Source organism: Alexandromys fortis, unplaced genomic scaffold (genome assembly GCF_014885135.2).
Source record: "Alexandromys fortis isolate MF-2015 unplaced genomic scaffold, M_Fortis_MF-2015_v1.1 scaffold_31, whole genome shotgun sequence".
Classification (NCBI taxonomy): Eukaryota; Metazoa; Chordata; class Mammalia; order Rodentia; family Cricetidae; genus Alexandromys; species Alexandromys fortis.
In genome coordinates, this window is record NW_026067974.1 from 2,676,127 (window position 1) to 2,694,009 (window position 17,883).

General features: G+C 46.2%; 1 long non-coding RNA gene across 1 annotated transcript in view; it reads right to left on the minus strand.

The window, feature by feature from the left end:
* Positions 1-1,993: 1,993 nt before the first annotated feature.
* LOC126510495 (uncharacterized) overlaps positions 1,994-17,883 on the minus strand; it is a 28,821-nt gene continuing 12,931 nt past the window's right edge. The window contains exons 3-4 of the long non-coding RNA XR_007594417.1: positions 8,062-8,190; positions 1,994-5,331 (exon numbers count right to left, since the gene is read on the minus strand). This is a non-coding gene — a long non-coding RNA (uncharacterized lncRNA). The remainder of the gene's footprint in view (positions 5,332-8,061; positions 8,191-17,883) is intronic.

The following is a 17,883-nucleotide window of genomic DNA, read 5'->3' on the forward strand; positions in this document are numbered from 1 at the left end:
CCCCACAGCTAATCTTCACGGCTGTAGTCTGTACCTTCTTTACCCTCCGTGATAGACTTCCTTGCCCCGCCGCCCCCCCCCCCCCCCCCCCCAGCAAGGCTCTAGAAAATCCTAGCTAGTCCTCAGACTACTGCAGCCGCCCTCTCGTTCGTTTCTGTCCCTACAGAACCTTCTCTGAACAAGCAGCCTCCACACTGCTGCCCGTATCATCTGAAATCAGACCTGTGATTGTGGACTCCGCTTTGCAACATCCATAGATTCCTGGCCGGTGCTTCTGCCTGGCCTCTTCTCACGCAGACTCCCTTGTAATGATTTTGCCTCTCCTAATGAAGCCCTCGACACTCACCCTGTGGTGATTTTCATAACCTCCCATCCAATGCCCGTTGTCCTCTTGCTGCTTCTGTGTCCGCTACAGCTAGGCATGAGTTGTGCTTACCCCGAACCCTTCTTACCCAGCAACATGCTCGTTCCCAACTGCCAAAGCATGCTAAGCTTTTTGACGTGGACGCAGGTACCTGGCATGGTTAGAAGTCCTCCCGTTTAACACAGCAGCTTTGACATCCCTCTCGCAGCCTATGACGTATTGATGGTGCTCTCTATCCGCTGGTCTCTCATCCTGAGAAGGAAGTCTTTCGAAAGAGAAACGAGTCCTACCTACCTTTGTTTTCAGCCTCTAGTGTGGCACTGGGCTCCAGGTGAGAAAATGTGAGGAGTGAAAGAGAAGGAAGAGTGGTTTGGGAGACAGGAGGGTTTCCTGTTTTGGATCTCAGAACCTGGCTTTTCTGGACTAGTAAGGAACTCAGCTTTCGGCTTCAGAAGGCTTGTATAAGCCACAAGGAAGTTGAGAAGCTGGGCTGTGGACGTTAGGCACTACTCTAAAGGAAAGTTACACTTGCTCATTGCAGCTTTCATAAAACCCATCAAGAGATTCCAAGCTTCGAGAATAACCCTTGCCTACATCATTTCCCTATGGCCCTTCCTCCTTTTCTGATTTAATAATAAAATGAGCAGAATCAGCACTTGGTTCTGCAGCCCTGGGGCCTTGACGCAGATTATGCTAAAGAGTAATAACTTTAAAGCACTTATTGATATCATACCGTGTATTTTATCCCCGGGGCATGCACATGTACAATTCCTGGAAAAATCAAGATAGAAAAAAAATCAAAATCTCTGAGTTGACTCCTCGGAATACACCTCCATATGCTTCCTGTCAGTCTTCTCTTCCTTGGTTATAGGACTTGGTTTTGGTTTTAGGCAGCTATCTATCCCATACCTAAAAAATGGTAGGGGCTGGAGAGATGATTCGGTGTTTAAGGGCATAGAGGGCTCTTGCAGAGACCTGTAACTCCAGCTCATGAGGAACCCAATGTCTCTGGCCTTTGCAGGCACCTGCATTCATGGGCATGCGAACAGACATAGAAACATGTACACAAAATGAAAAATTTTAATAAAAACAAAATTTTAAGAATGTTTATATGGCACTCCATTTTCCACACTTAGCACATGCCTTAAAAACGGTCATCTAGCTCTCGGCTGGTGAGATAAAACTAGCTATCTAGCTCAGCAGGTCAGGGCATTGACTGCCAGCCTCAGCTCCACTCCAAAGACCTACGCAATGGAAGTAGAGAACTAACCCCCAAAAGATTTCCTCTGACCTGTGTGTGCGCTGTGGCAGATGTGCAACACACGCACACACACACAAACATGTTTTCCAAGTGTGTATTATATATGTTCTAATACATCATTTTAAGAGGCAGAATATTCTCTTTGACGCAGTACTGGGTACTGAAGCTGAGATTTCATGCATGCTGAACAACAGAGCCAAAATTCTCTGTGGCTCTACCATTTCCCAGAAGTAAAAATTCTGCTTAACCATGCAGCTAGTTTTTGGATTTTTTTTTAGGGCTCTTTTTCAATATTTTATTATTACAAACAGCGCTGAAAGGAAATTAAAGTCTGTCTGTATGATTTATGATATAAAGGCATAAGCCACTGTGTTTATTTGATTTTATTTTTATGCACATGGGTGTATAGTCTGCATGCATGTCTGTGTACGACATGCATACAGTGCCCAGGGGGTGCCATAGAGTGTTGGATTCCTGGAAGAGGAGTTTGGGCATTGAGCCACTATGTGGGTGCTGGAGATTGAACCTGGGTCCTCTGAAAGAGCAGCCAGTGCTCTTATCAACTGGACCATTTCTCCAGCCTCTGCATGATTCTTAGAGGGAAAGCATTATTCTGGTTTACTTGAGTTATCTCATTCAACCAATTAAAATATTATTGTTGGACTTTTTTTTTTTCCTGATCCCATTTTACACAGGAGGAAGTAACCATAGAACATGAGTTTTTCCCAGGGTTAGTGGTGATGGCCTGGGAGCCAGGAAGCCTAGAGGCTGTTTTTCATTTTTGTCAGTTCAACATCTAGGTCAAAGTTTCACTGATAGGCTTATCCAGAGGAAGATTTTTCTAGAGATGGTTTGCTCTTTATATCTCTATTTTGTGTGTGTGTGTGTTTGGTGTCTTCTTATGGCTCCTGCCTTATGCCAGTTAGAGTTGAATAGGAAATGACCCTGACCTCAGAGAAGCAACTTCTCCATCTTGAGGAAGCAAACTAAAGTTTCCCCAGAGGACCTGGACAGTCTTTTTAGTTTAACCAGGCTAGGTTTACTGCTCTCAAGTCTTTCTGCTGCTCTTGCTGTTTTAAATAGGCTGCACCAATGTGCTCTTACATTCTGTGCCATCCCCACCTACATCCCTGCAGCATCAGTGGTACTTCCCAAGAACTGGGCCTGCTGTGCACTGCAGCTGCCTTGAGTGCAGCTATTCCCATCGGGGCCTGCTTGCACCAACAACCCCTCCCCCCACGTCATTCTGCTTAGCTTATGATCACTCTGAGGCTCACTGCAGCCATAGGCTTTAAGTCAAAGTAAGCTGAGTAGGCTGAGGGAGTTTGGGAGACTCCATCTCAGGGGAGAAACCATTGTGCCGGGCCATTCTTAATATACCCGGTTGATGTCGGCCAATGAAAAAAAACAGGCCCTATTTCCACCACACATGTTTGGTTTTCTTAAAACTGCATTAGTGTTTTCTTGATCCCTTTCAGTGAATGACGTAATCTGGTCAGCCTAGAATCAGAGCGCCTGGAACACATTGGCAGGATTAGCTTAGGCAACTTACACTGGATCTCAGTTTCTATCTGCTAAAGGTGTTGATCTGCTTCTGTCAGTTCAGTCATGAGGGGGAAAATGCATTGCATCCTGGGATATTGTTGGCACTAGATAAAATATTCAAGTGCTTCGTTACCGTATGGCCAAGCCTTTGAAATGAGGGCTGGAGCCTACCTGCAGAGATTCTCCATGCAGAAGCAGCCTGAAGGAACTCTTTAAAATGTTCGTGCATTTCTTAACTTTTAAAAATAACAGCAGGGACTGGAGAGATGGCTCATCAGTTGAGAGCATTTGCTGCTCTTGGAGAGGACCCGAGTTCAGTTCCCAGCATCCATGTCTGATGATTCGCAACTGCCTTTAACTCCACCTCCAGTGGATTTGACCCCTTCTGGGTTCCATGGGCACCCTCATACATGTGTGTGCACAAGCAAACCTATTTTTTAATGGCCCATACTTTCTAAATGGTGTGTGTGTATATGTGTGTGTGTGTATTTTTAAAAAAAATCAATTCTTTAAATATTTAACATTTTTTTTGAGGCAGAGGCTGTGTGTTTATGGAGGAAGATGGACAAGTTATTTTATGCCCAGGTGATATTGTATGCTTAGTAACTTATCAGGCCTTCAGTAAAATCTGTTGTTACTTAAGCCTGTCTCTTGGGGAAATCACAGACTAGCGGACACCCCAGGAGTGCCTTCCAACTACCTGCTCCAATGCCTTTATCTTGTTTCTTTCCCAGGGAAGTATCTCCCTTTCATTCAATCAATGTTCATTGGGCTTCAACTAGGTGCCAAAGACTGGTCAAGACATTGGGATGCTGGAATAATAGTAAAAGCCAAGCTCTAGCGTGATGCAGGCTGCATCCTTCCTTGCCTCCCTCTGTAATCTGTATTGGGGTCTTTATGAGCTTTTGTCAGTTTGTTGGCACCGTATGAGAGGCCACTAAACAAGGCAATATGTGCAGGCGAAGGGAAACAAATGCTGGTTTACCTAGATTTTCAGTGTAGGGACCTTTCTTTGCGCCACACACTTTCTTAGCTGGTAGGCTGAGTACAAATTGTCCAAACAGCACACACTTTAAGGGAACCTGTGAGGAAGTCTGAATAACCTTCACAGGGGAGTGAGTCACCCTCTTCTTGGGCTGCACTTGACTTTGTCGGGCTCATTTGGAAGTAGAATCGATTTCCCAGGCAAGAGATGATGCCAGAGAAACACCTGCCTGGGCTGAGATGTTTTCCTTGGCTCTGGAATGCCTATAGTGTCTCCATTATCCCTACCAGTCCTTCTAAGTGTCATCCTGGTTGTTGTGGCTGGGAATACGGGACTAAATTATAAGGCGAGTCTGCCACATGGGCTCATTCAGTCTCCAGAGGAGGGCAGGAGAACAAATGGACAATTATAACTCAATGTTTATATTGGGTGTCATTGTCAGACGAGGGAGTGATTAACTTGCTTAAGGACTCAGAAGCTTGCCTGAAGAAGCGCCATCTTAGATGAGACTTGAAACATGACTGAGGCATCAGTAAGGAGATTGGGGAGGGGGCGGGAGGGGGGGGCGGTCAGGGCAGTATGAGTGCACAGAGTCAGGGCAGGGGAGTGGCACAGGGTGCATTTGGGAGAATGAAGGCTGCAGGGGTGTCTGGAAGGGAAGACAATAATAGCAGCTAATGTCGATTGAGCTCCCACTAAGAGTCTGGCCCATTCTGTATGGTTTTCATCCATATTGACTCATCTGTTTTTTTTGAGAGCGAGTGTAGTTTTGGAAACACATAAATTCTTTTCCAGCCAAGTAAATTTCTTTGTCTCAATATTTCTGAATCATTTTGCCTTTTATCTACCCCCTCTGATCATGCACCTCTCTAAAACTGTTACGGAAGAAACATATTTTATGGTCCATAGGAGTGAATGCCTGTGTTAAAATTGTGACCAAAAAAAAAATGCATGGTGAAATACATTATGAATGGGTCACGGGTCATTTGTCATCGGGAGTTTTTGTGCTCTGCTACTGACAAGCATAATCAAGATCGGGAGGTGTTTACAGAGGCTCCATCCAGGCATTTGATTCATTCAACTAAGAGAGCCCTTCCTGTGCACCGCGTGCGTTTCCCGGTGCTGGAGTGAAGACAGCAATCAGGACAGACATGGGTCTGCTTCACGGCATAGGCACTGTAGACGGGAGGAAACAGACAAAACCAAGTCAGGAAACAAAGTGTGTCAGGTGGTGGTAAGTTCGAGGGGAAAGAATGGGTCAGGATGGAGTCATAGGGAATGCTGGGATCGATCGGGTCCCAGATACACAGATCAGGGAAGGCCTGCTGGAGAAGCGGGTGTGAGAGCAAATGGCCTGGCCACCCTGAAGCTTGCTGGGAAACGCCTCCAGGCAGAGGCCACAGGAAGTGCAAAGGCCTCGGCTAGAGACACTGATTTGGATGAGGCGATTGATGGAGGCATGACAAAGGCCCTGGACCAGGCTTGAGTCAGGCTCTTCCTGACCCATTCCTGACCCCCTGTGTCATTTTCACAAAATCCTCTGCTGGGGATAATGGGTTGAAGTCCTTGTCCCTCCTCACCTGGCCTTCAGCGAGACTCGGCCTACCATTGATGTTTCTTCTCAGTAATATTCCATCCACTGACCCCTACCTCTCCTTCTGGGCTCTGATTCTCCGACAGTCCTTGTTTTCAGAGTTCATCCCAATAGCCTGGCTGGCTAAACACCGCCTTGCCATCCTTGAGAAACGTCATGAATTATTTTCCCTTTAATGGTGGTTCTGAATGACAGGCTACCCAGGGCCACGTAAGGCCCAGAGGCCCATGTCTGGCGTAATTATTACTGGAGGCATTTCTTGTAGAGTCTTCCATATGGCACGTAGTATAATTATCCCGGCATGTCCATTCAGAATACCAGATTGAGGCCTGGCTCCTAAAAGGTGGAGGATACTTGGACCAAGACCTCAGTCTCAGCTCGGTTCCTGCTGAAATGCAGGTGATTTCCCAAGGCCGTCGACCTCACAGAGCAGGAGAACACTCTGAAGACGAATTTTTAAAATGATCCTATTTATTGACTTTGTGTGTGTGGTGTGCGTGTGCGCACGCGCTCGTGAATGTACAAGTATATGTAAGTGTTCATATGCCTTTCTATGCAGAGGACATCTAACGCCTTCCTCTATTATTCTCGACTTTGCTTTATGGAGATGTAACCTCTCACTGAGTTAGGACTTTATCAATTCAGCTGGACTGGCTGGCCAAGGACCCCCAGTAGCCGCCTGTCTCCATCACCCAATGCTAAGGTCATAGTGGTATACAACAGCACCGGCTTTTTATGTGGGTGCTGGAGGGTCTGAACTCAAATCGTCCTGTTTGTGCAGCAAGTACTTGGCTGATTGGGCCATCTCCTCAGTCCCTTCTGATGCTCCTGAAGATAAGGGTGCGCCAGCATACTCCTAAGAGCCCCACAAGTCTGATTTCTTGGGTGACTGCTGGAAGGGCTGGGGATAGACTTGCCACTCAGGAGGGAGAAGCTGAGATACCGGCTGAACTTCCTCCCTCCTCTCCTCCCACCTGCACCCCCCCTCCCCCCCGGCTGTCCTCTGCTCCTCTGAATGATGGTATCTCTGGAGAGCTTGGCACCTCCCTGCTGCAGGCTGATGGAGCTGCATTCCTGTGAATGTCTCTCCGAGAGATAACATCCTACAGCCAGCCAGTCTCGTTTTTTACTTAGCATTAAGGGATTGAGCTTGTCAGCAAAAGTGAAAGGCCCTGGGAGGTTTTGCTTAGGCGAGTGTAGCCTGGCGACCACTGGGGAAGGAACGAGGGCTAGGTGGCTTAGCATGCCCAGGCTTGCCGAGGCAGGGAGACGGTTATGCATCCAGCTCCAAGGGCCGCTGTGTAGCTATTTACCTAGGTGTCCAGCATAGAACCTGAGACTCAATATATGCTCAATATATGTCCACTTCTTTCCTTCCCATAAGAGGAGCTCTGACAATCATCAGATTGTCCTTGGCTAGGAATCAGGACAGAGCAATGCAGGTGGGCTGGTCACATATTCAGTTTCTTTTATGTCATGTGAGTGGCGGGCAGCCCTGGCGCTAACACATCAGTTGCTGGACCCTTACTTAACTACTGAGTCTCACCACCTCTCCATTTGGGGTCTTCTTTATATTTCCCCTCTATAAACCTACATAATGTCTGGGCATGGTCGTGCATGCCTTGGCCCTGCTCTTCCTGACGTGACTACCTTTATTTCCTGCGTGCATTCCTGACCTCTTCTTCTGAATCTTTTTACTGCTTCCTCCCATTCGTAGGGCCCCTGAATCTTGTTTCCAATGATCCCCTCTTCCCCTCCCTACCCACTATCACTTGGCGATCTCACTGACATCCATAGTCTGAAACCAAGAGCCAGCGCCTGATTTCCAAATCCCACAACCCGTTTATCTACTAGCTATTTCTGACAGGTGTCCCTCCACACCTACATCAAAGTCAATATTTTCAAGGATAAATTAATCACCTTTTTTCTTAAACTGGATTCTCATGCAAACCAACACTAAATACCTGTATAGTCACCCAGGCCAGAGATATGGAATTAACTCATAACTCCTCCCTCTCCCTCTACCGTGTCTCTGCCCTCCATGGTCCCCGGGTCTCTACTGAAATGTCTTCTCACCCTCTCCACAGATACTACCCTGACTACAGTCTTGCTCCAATCATAGTTGGCGTGTTATGATAGCTCCCACAGGTCTACCTGCTGCCCACTCCAACTCTCCTAGGCCCAGAACCTGCTCCTCCATCACATTCTAGTACATTCCGTTATGCTAGCCATGAATCACATTGTATTTTGCTCACCTGTTTCCATAATAAACCACAAGGTAAAGACATTTCTCAAATCTTTGTACTCCTCACCTTCAAGAAGTTTCCAGCATGGAGGCATGACTTGGAGCTTGTTTTGAAAAGGAGTGGGTGAATGACTTGAAGACATGAATGAAGACTTGGTGGTCAGTGTACCGAAGGGAGCGCTCATTGAGATGACGGCTTGAAATGAGAGAAAAGTCCGGAAAAGACAAGAATCAAGGAGGCCAGGCTGTCCCCTGGGTAAGCTAAAGTCTTCAATAATGACAGCAAATGAGAGGAAACACCTTGAGGCAGGCTTAATTCCAGGTGATCTATACACCACCCCTACCTATAAAGAACACCGCTCCCGTTTCCAGGATCACCCTGAACAAAGCAAAATTAAGACCATAATAACCTTATTACCTTTTAAAATGGTCATAGTGCTGAACTAGAAAGAGCCATGCTGTTTAAGATGAACTGTTCTTTGAGGAGATTCTGTTTCTTGTAGCATGGATATCAAGATTAATTATGTTGTCCAAGGACACTCCTTCCTGATGCATCAGAGCAAGGTCACACCTTACAAGGTGAAAGTTGTGTCATATCAAACCAACCAGGGGACCAGAAAGAACATGGGACTCTGGAGAGCTAAGGTCCTTTTCCAGTCACACAGGCAGTTAGGGTCCTTTCACATTTAATGCCAGAAATGTTGAGATCCCTGAATTATAATGACTGTCACCATCACGCAGAGACTCCTGGGAGCTGCAGGAATGCTGGTGTCTCCCCATCCTAAGACAGCGTTCTTTAGGACTTGGGCACCTTCATGCCTGCCACTCTGGCTCCTCTTCAGGTTTTCTGGAGGCCACCGCGTGGCAAATGTCCCATATATTTCCTTACAGCTGAGAAGCAGAGCAGCCTAGGAGGTTAATGGCCCAGGATCACACAGTGAGTTGGAAAGCCGGCCAGGCCCTGTGCCCAGGCACAGTAACTTACGAAAGGCTATTTTACCAAGTCCTCTATGAGGCCTCATCTGTTCTTTATTTAAGTCTGGGGTAAAATTAAATTTGGGCAAGAAGAACAGAAATATAATTAAAGGATCTGGCAGGGGACTAGAAACCCCAGGGAGCAAGTCATTCCATTGTGCCTTTTTCTTTCCTTAATTTTTAAGCTGCTTGAACATGCATACGATTTTCTTTGTCTCCCCCCCAAATGTTCCTCTTCCTATTAAAAGCTAATTCTTAGAGTGCCAAAGCCCAAGCCTTTCAGCACCTGGCTGCCTTGGGCCTGACCTCTCCTTGATGAACCCTACAGGAGCTGACCAAGTGACTCAACTTGGGTCTTTTAAAACCTTTTAAAGTTTGCGTTAGAGATAATGGCATATGTATACAGGAGTTCACAACGGCGCAAGTCTAACACAGAAAACCTAGCCCAGAGAGATTATAAACCCATTACTATCTCAAGACACCATGCCATTTCCAGCTGCCCTGAGGCAGAATGAGCTCAAGAGTTGAAGAAGAATGTCTCATCCAGCTTTCCCTTCTCCTACCTAGATGGTGCTGGGAAAGTCACTCAGAGGAGGCTCACTTGGTCTGATTGCCGGTTAACCAACCTTTAGAAACTCTGACGATCCCACAGTGAAGAGATGCTGAAGACCCTGTTCAGTAAGTTGTATAGTACTCTGAAATGTGAAGAACTGTTACTAATGGTTCTCAGGATTCTTGGAGCCTCAACAAGCAAAGGTGTTCATGAAGTAGACAGGAGGTGTTCCACGGTGCACACCTTCTGTTCAGACTCAGTGATAACCGCCTGCCATGCAGAACTGATCATCGCCCGCCATCTTGTTTTTTTTTTTTTTTTCTGCACACTTCACTACCCACCTTGGTAATGCTTTTGTTTTATCTCTGTTCACAAATAATCTTGCTAACAAGCTTCTTTCCCCCACTTCCACCCAGGCTCCTTCAGTCCCAGGTCCTGGTTTTGATACCCAAACCATAGCAACTCATTCTGGCTTTGGCTAGACTTTCTCCAAAGGACAGCTAGCATTTTCTTCTTCTGGAATATTCCCGATAGGCAGAATCCCCAAGCAGTAGTGAGAATCCAAGAAAGAAGCAGCATAGGCACACGAGGGACAGAGAAGAAAGAGACTTCTAAGCAGACTGGACTACGGAGAGACATAGTCTCCTTATGAGGAGGTTTAGGGACCAGTGATGGCCAAGATGAAACACAAGACCTCAAATGAATTGTTACAGTGCAGAGGGAAAGATGATTAGAAACAAGAAAAGAAAAAACTGATAATAAATAAAAGATAAATACTTCAGATGGAAACAATTCAGGGTAAGGAACCAACAGAAGACTTGGACTAGAGGGTAGTTAACTCAGATGGCACGGTAAAGGTCAAGGATTGTGCCCTGAGTTTCCTGGGTATCCATCCCACCATATCCACTGGAGCCAAGGAGGCCCTGCTAACTGCTGGTTGCCCTCCCCAGGAAGGCAAAGCAAGCCATCAGTGTAGATAAAGAAATGCTTTTGACTTGGGTCCTTGAAGCTATGATGAAGAAAGTGACCTCTTAAACCTTGAGGAGCCCCCCCACCCCCACATTGAGACTTTCCCATGGGCTGAGTGAATAACTTCTTCAGGCCATTTTTGATTTTCAGTCCCCAGCAGCCACAGACACTGTGGCTAACTTATGCCTCTCGTGGGTTATTGTTCCCTCCCCCAGGTAGTTTACCCATCTAGCCACTGACTGTTCTGCTGTGAGAATCTAAAAAGACCGAGTTCGTCTTCCTCTATTTCCAGGGATGGCATTAAGAGTCTGAGGCACTGCTTAATGTGCCTAGCATATCAATGACACCTGACAGATGTCTGACAGACTGAACCGGGTGAACAAGTCACGGGGCTGCTTTAAAGGTGAGACACCGAAGGAGGTCCTCATTTCCCCCAAGACATTCCAAAATAAGACCGCAAAGTCCTTTCTAGGTCACAGAAAGCCTTCACGTTTCTCATATAATTTCAAACCTTAACCTTGTACTACTCCAGGGAGCACCATTATCTTCTCTTTATGGATGAAGAAATAGAATAAGAAAGGTTAACTTGGCAAGGTTAAATCAGCATGGCGCTTAAGCAACGCTCAAGGATAGTCCGCCTCCCACACTTTTCTGGGCTCCGTAAATAGATGGGGTGATACAGTCGATATCCGGGCTCTGGATATGCCTTTAAAAATGACCCGTGTGCTTACTGACCTAGGGGAACAAGGCTATGGTGACTGTCAGTGTGTCCGGAACCCACTGAGCACTGGTAAGACCACAGATTCGTTCCCAGACCCAGAGCCTGTTTCCACTCTGGCTCCACCAACGCTGTCTGCACACCCAGCAGATGCATGGGACAGAAGCTTCTAGAGAAGCCTGGGGACATGAGTCAGTGCTAGTCATGTGAGCAAGAGAATCTGAGTTGAGAGCCACAGAACCCTTGTAAAGGTGGAGGCAGAGCTTATGTGTCTAGTACCAGTTCTCCTAACGAGAGATGGGAGGTAGAGGCGAGAATCCAGCAAGTTTGGGGGTCACTGTCCTGGCATTCTCAGCAGCAAACAACAGACTCTCTCTCGCATGAGGTGGAAGCTGAGGACCAACACTCCACCAAGTTGGCATGCATACGTCCATACTCACACACATGAACATGCACAGACACACATGTCTTGGGGTTCCCTAGAGAAACAAAACCAATGGGATGAAATATATATGTAACAATAGAACCGAGAGCTGGGAGCCTAGTCATTGCTCTCTTCCCCAGACGGGGTGGTTCCTTAGCAGTTCCAACATGGTACCAGAAGCCAGGAAGTTTCTGGAAGCCTGTTGGTCCCTAGTCTACAAAGGAAGCTTGAAAACGCTGGTTTATATCAACAAAGAGAGCAACAGGAGTAACAAGAGGACAGATTAACTCAGTTGCAAGGGGGAAGGCCATGGAAGGAAAGGGAAGCTGCTCTTCCTTGGACCATGCCCACATCCAGGTGGGTCGCCTCATGTCAAACATGGCAATCAGACACTTCTCATTTGTGACAGGTTAACATTAAAACCAACCATAGTAATAGATAAACACTCACGTACCACACACATACACATACATACATACATACACACACACCACATACAATTTTTAAAACGAACCCTTGCCTTCTAATGCTAGCAAATGGCGAGTTTTATTTTTTTCATTTTGAAATTCACCTTTGTTTTTAAATTTCATTTTACTTTTGGTATACTTTTATTTTAGATTTACAGAAAAACTGTGATGAAAATACAGAGTTCCTACAAAGCCCCATGGCCAGTTTGTCCTATTACTGAAATCTTAAGACTTCAAGGAGTGTTAATCGTGGTTAATGTACTAAAATCAATAAATTGTTAGTAAAGTTTATACCCTGTTTGCCTTTCCTTATATTTTGCATAATTCCTTTTATGTGTTACAGGATCCCATGTTACATTAAGTCATGGTGTCTTATTTGACTCTTCTGGGCTGGAACAGTTTTTCAGTTTTGTTGCTGGTAGTGGTGGTGGTGGTGGTGGTGGTGGTGTGTGTGTGTGTGTGTGTGTGTGTGTGTGTGTCTGTGTTGAAGAGTGCTGTTTGCCTGTGTTGTGTGCGTTCATTTGGATTTCCCTGCTATTTTCCTCACAGTCAGCCAGTGGTTCTGGGTTTTTGATGGAGACCATAACGCTCCAGTGATATTTGCATTCTATGTTCTCAAGAGTACATTCTTCGACCGTGATTCATCACGGGTGATGCTGACCTTCGTCCCTGGCTGAGGAAGTGTTTATCAGATGCCTTCTCTCTAAGTAGTCCTTTTTCCCCTTTCCACACTAAGCCCGTAGGAAGGACATCACAGTTAAGGAACAGGGAGTTACACTCCGCATCCTTGAACACAGATTATGTACATGAAATTACTTGGAATTCTTCTCCAGGCCTTTGGCTACTCTCCTTCCTTTTACTTGTTCTTCCCATCATTTGTTTCCATCAGTATATAGCTGAGGGTTTTATTTTATTTTCTGAACTACGCCGCTTGATTTGTTCAGCTGCTCAAATTGCTCTGGCTTTGGCCACCACCGGAGGCTCTTTTCTTTGGCTGACTGAACTTTTAACCCACACAGATGTTCCGACGTCTCTGTGGGAAGCAGTGACGGAAGAGGATTATTGTCACCTCGAACTCTTCCACGAATTTTCCTGTCACTGTTGTCATGTCCCAGCCCACCTCTCCTACCCTTTGCCTGTGCAGTCAACCTGACACCTTGTGCTTATCGTCCCTTCTGCTCTGGCTGTGACATCGCCATGACAGTCTGAGCAAGAAAGGACTGTAGAAAGCGAAACACACGCAGGCGAGTCGTAAGCACCATTTAAAATCACTTCTGCTCCCCTCACACACATCGCTAGAGCTTCATAGTTTGAACTAAATAAGAAAGTATTTTCATATTCTCAGACTGAGCTTGTGAATGAGCTGGGGAAGAGAGGGGTATAGCCTTGCTTCCTGAGATGTGGCAGGTGGGAGGGTGGGGGGATGGGACAGGACCAAGTGATGGATGGACACATGACTGCACAGCGTTGGTGTGCCGCAACACACTATCTCCAGCTCAGTTCATTCCCAACAGCAGCTTCACAAACTAAGTTGGGCTTCAGCTATGCAGACCTTGGGCTTGGAAGAAGCAGGAAAGCATAAGATAAGAGAGACACCATCAGGGAATTTACAGCTGAGGAGGGTAAGTGACTGTTCCCATGGTGTGATACATTTCATGGGTAACAGAAATGCTCATCAGCAGGAAGCATGGCTTAACCTGTTCCTTCCACCTGACTGAACACTTAAGTCAAGCCTAGCCCAGGCTGGGGCTCTCACGTTTTTTTCTTCTTTGAGGTCCTTGTCTCTATGGGTCTTAGTTTTGTAGGACTGTGTCTGAGTTTTAAACCCCACACACTGGCCAGGCGCTCCACACCTTAATTCATGAATAATCAATTTGACTACACAATGCTATCCAAAAATCTTAGATTGCCAGACTTTCTTGAGACGTCCACATTTTCTCCTGGTGTCTGCTTTCACTCTGAAATAAACTTTCTCTGGCTTACTTTGTGTTGTCTTTAAATCCTTCCACTGATGGTAGCAAAACCTGGAAGAACTAGGTAGAGGTCTCCATCCGGTCTCTCTCAGCCTTCACCCACCAGCATCCATTCAGTTGTATCTCATTACTTTTTAAATGTCCCAACAGTCACTTAAGACTATATGTCTTCACCATATTCTAATTCTTGGTGTCTTAGCTAGGGTTTCTATTGCTGTGAAGCGCTACCATGACCATGCAGCTCTCATAAAGGGAAACATTTAATTCAGGCTGGCTTACAGTTTCAGGGGTTTAGTTCATTATCATCATGGTGGCATGCAGGCAGACATGGCTCTGGAGAAGGAACTGAGAGTTCTACATCTTGATCTACAGGCAGCAGAAGCAACTGTGTGTTACACACTGGGCATAGCTTGAGCATATGAGACTTCAAAGCCCACACCCACAGTGACACACTTCCCCCAACAAGGCCATACCTACTCCAACAAGGTCACATCTCCTAATAGTGCCATTCCTTTTGAGGGTCATTTTCTTTCAAACCGCCACACTTGGGAGCAGTCCTGACTAATTGTATATTAGGGTAATACTAGTTTCGGGTAGAATTTAGACATGATCAGATATTATTTGGGGACAATAACCTGGAGAGTTGTAAGGATGGGGAAGGACATGCTAGACTATTGAGGTGTGCACGTGCATGTGCATGTGTGTATGTGTGTGTGTGTGTATGTGTGTGTATGTATGTATGTGTGTATGTGTGTGTGCACCCTTGTAGGAAGCAGGGGCCTCATGAGAACGGCCCATCAGTTGGGAAGTTCAGATGTGAAACAGTGAATGCATGTCTTAGCAGCAGCTCCTGGGATGGGATAGAGAGATGGAGAGGAAGATGAATTAGAGCCTGTCCCAGAATCACCTGGGGTACTTATTAAAATATAAATCTCAGGGTCCTGCACCCAGAGATTTTAATTTGAGAGAACCAGCATGGGGCTCAAATACTTTTATTTCTGTTGACTTTCCTTATGTCAAGGCTGGGATTGGCCATCGGGAGACTCTGGGGACTTTCCTTTATAGGACTCAGTCTCCAATAGAATACATCAAGAGAAGCAGAAGGAAAAGTCTATGACGATTTCCAGGTCCCTGCTCTTGCCACCTAGGAAGATAAAGACAGAGTAGAAGTTTGTTTGGGACAAAAGGAGATGAACTGAGTTCAGGTTATCTGTCGCTTGGAATTCCTGTGGGACCCCCAGGAGAAATAGCTATTGGGCATTTGGGTATTTGTGATACTATGTTTGGGAAACAGGAAGAGAATGAATCAAAGGACAGGCTCCCACAGTACAAAAAGCTTCGTTTGTGCCTGGGAAGCTGGCTCAGTGGGTGAAACGAGCTTGCTATGCAAGTACGAGGATGGGAGACCTGAGTTCAATCCCCTGCAATCACAGAAGAGCCCAGGCGCAGCCACACATGCCTATAACCTCAGCCTATAGCCTTGTGTTCAGATCAGCGGATGGCTGGACCTGGTTTTGACTCTACAGATGGTAGGCCCGGCCCAGGGGGACAGTCACAGCTCCTGCGTGTCCTCTTTTTCCTAAGGTCTGCTCCTGTTCTCATTTTCTCTGGGAGCCACAGAACTTCCTTTGACTCTCTTACTGTTTTGCACCAAACAAAACCCTTTCCCACCTGAGGAAGAAGATCCCTCGCCTGCTGCCATGATCTGATTACTAAGCAAACTACCTGCCTTATCTAGTCCAGCAGCCTGGATTCCTGTGAGGTCTTGGGAAAAAAAAAAATCAAAGTTAAATTTGTGAAGCTGGCTTGACATCTCTCCTAGTCATTCGCATTTTCATTTCCAGAGATTTCTAACGTCCCCCTACATCCTGGTGTGCTAATGAAATACATATTCTTTTTTGGGTTGCTGCTGGGCACACAGAGAAGCCCAAGTGCATTTTTTAATGGTTTCTTTTCCAGCTGAGCTGAACAGAATCAAAGCCACAAACCACCAAGGAGGACCCAAGATATCTGAAATAACAAAGGAAGCCATTTAAAAGGGCTAAAAATAAAACCAAATCAGATACCACTGGGATTCTCTGCAGTTGTTTTATTAAAGAATGGGGAGACTGTCTTGTATGCATATAAATGCAGAGCCTCAACAAATTTTCCTATATTAAGTTGTATACCAAACCACCAGCTATTTTGGTGCTATTAAAAGGGTATATACCGAGGACAGAGGAGGTGGCTCTATTGGTAAAGTGCTGGCTGTCCATGCATGAGGAACTGAGGAGTTTGGCATACATGTAAGAGCAGCAACACATGTTCATAACCCCAGCTCCAGGGGACAGAAACAAGTGGTTCCCTAGAGCTCACTGGTCAGCTAAATTAGCCCTGTCTATGAGTTCTGGGCTTAATGAAAACCCTGACTCAAAAGATAAGATAGAGACCGAGAACAAATCCGCTAACAGTGACTTCTAGTCTCCACAAAGAACAAGCACCCATGTGCACTCACATGTGTCTATCACATACATACATGCATACACGCATACATACTACAAATCTGTATAATATCCCCTCATCTGAATAGTCCTTACTTTTGCTGTCTCTTCAGCCCCTACCATTTTGTCACCAAGAGCCGACTAAGTGACCAACAAACTCCCCTACGCTCCCAGACATTCTTTGAACATAGGCTGTGTTTCATTCCTTTGATGAAAACACAAGATAACCATCACCTGCTGTGACCTGCATGTCTGTGGCCCTGCCATTCATGTGTTGAAACCCTAGCCTCACTGATAATAGTATTGAGAGGAAGGGGCCTTTTATATCCAGAAGAGCAGAGTCCTGGTGAATGGGATTGAGGCACCTAACAAAGAGAGTGGAAGGAGATGCCCTTTCCAGTGGGCACAGGCACAGAGGGAAGATGCCAGCTATGGCTGACACCAAAGTCTACGAGCACCATAAGCTTCCATTTCACAACCTCTAGACCTTGGAGGATTGCATTTCTGTTGTTTGTAAGACACCTGGTTTATGGTATGTTGTAATAGCCGCCTCGTGTTTCTACATGGCCCTACTCTCCCACAGTGCAAGCTTGGATGGCGGGATAGGTGTCTCCTTTGTTCCCCACTGTTCCTTTCAGACATTTATCCCTCTTAAAGCCAATGGAAACCACACCACCTAGCCATTACAAACACAACTCTTCCAAGCCGGGGCTGGTGTACCTCTCGCTAGTTACCTCCCTCTCTGGGTGAAGAATTTAGGACCTGCTGCCTGAACTTCGTCTCCTGCGAGCACACCCTCCATTCACTTTGAAGCAGGCCAGCTGCTTTCCCAAGAAACTGGCATTCTGAACTCGTGGGCCTCCTCACTCCTACCCCAGCTCATCAGCTCACCACTGCACCCTGGTGTCACCTGCTCACAGATCCGTATGCCTTACCAAAGCATGGGTTTGCAGCTCTAGTCTTCAGACCCTTCTTATCAGCACTTCTTTGCCTTTAAAGAAACCTTCATGTTAGTCGAACGACATGTTTATCCCTGGTCTGCCTCTCGTGCAATCGGTTAGGATCTCACGGGGCCAGCCTCCCCCTTGCCATTGCTTCTATTTTGTCCTCCCTGTCGTCACAAATTGAACAGTCCCCCCCCCCCCAGTGCCTCCTTCTCTGAACAGGTCTCAGTGCAGACCCTAAGGATGTTTTACCAATTCCAAGTCCAACGCACTCTCAATTAAGAAGGGACTGCGCTCTGAGAGTTGATCCGGCGCTCGGAATTCCTAATGCTTAATTCTTCCCCCAGAGAAATCACTTCTGCCTTGATTTCTAGTCTAATTCACAA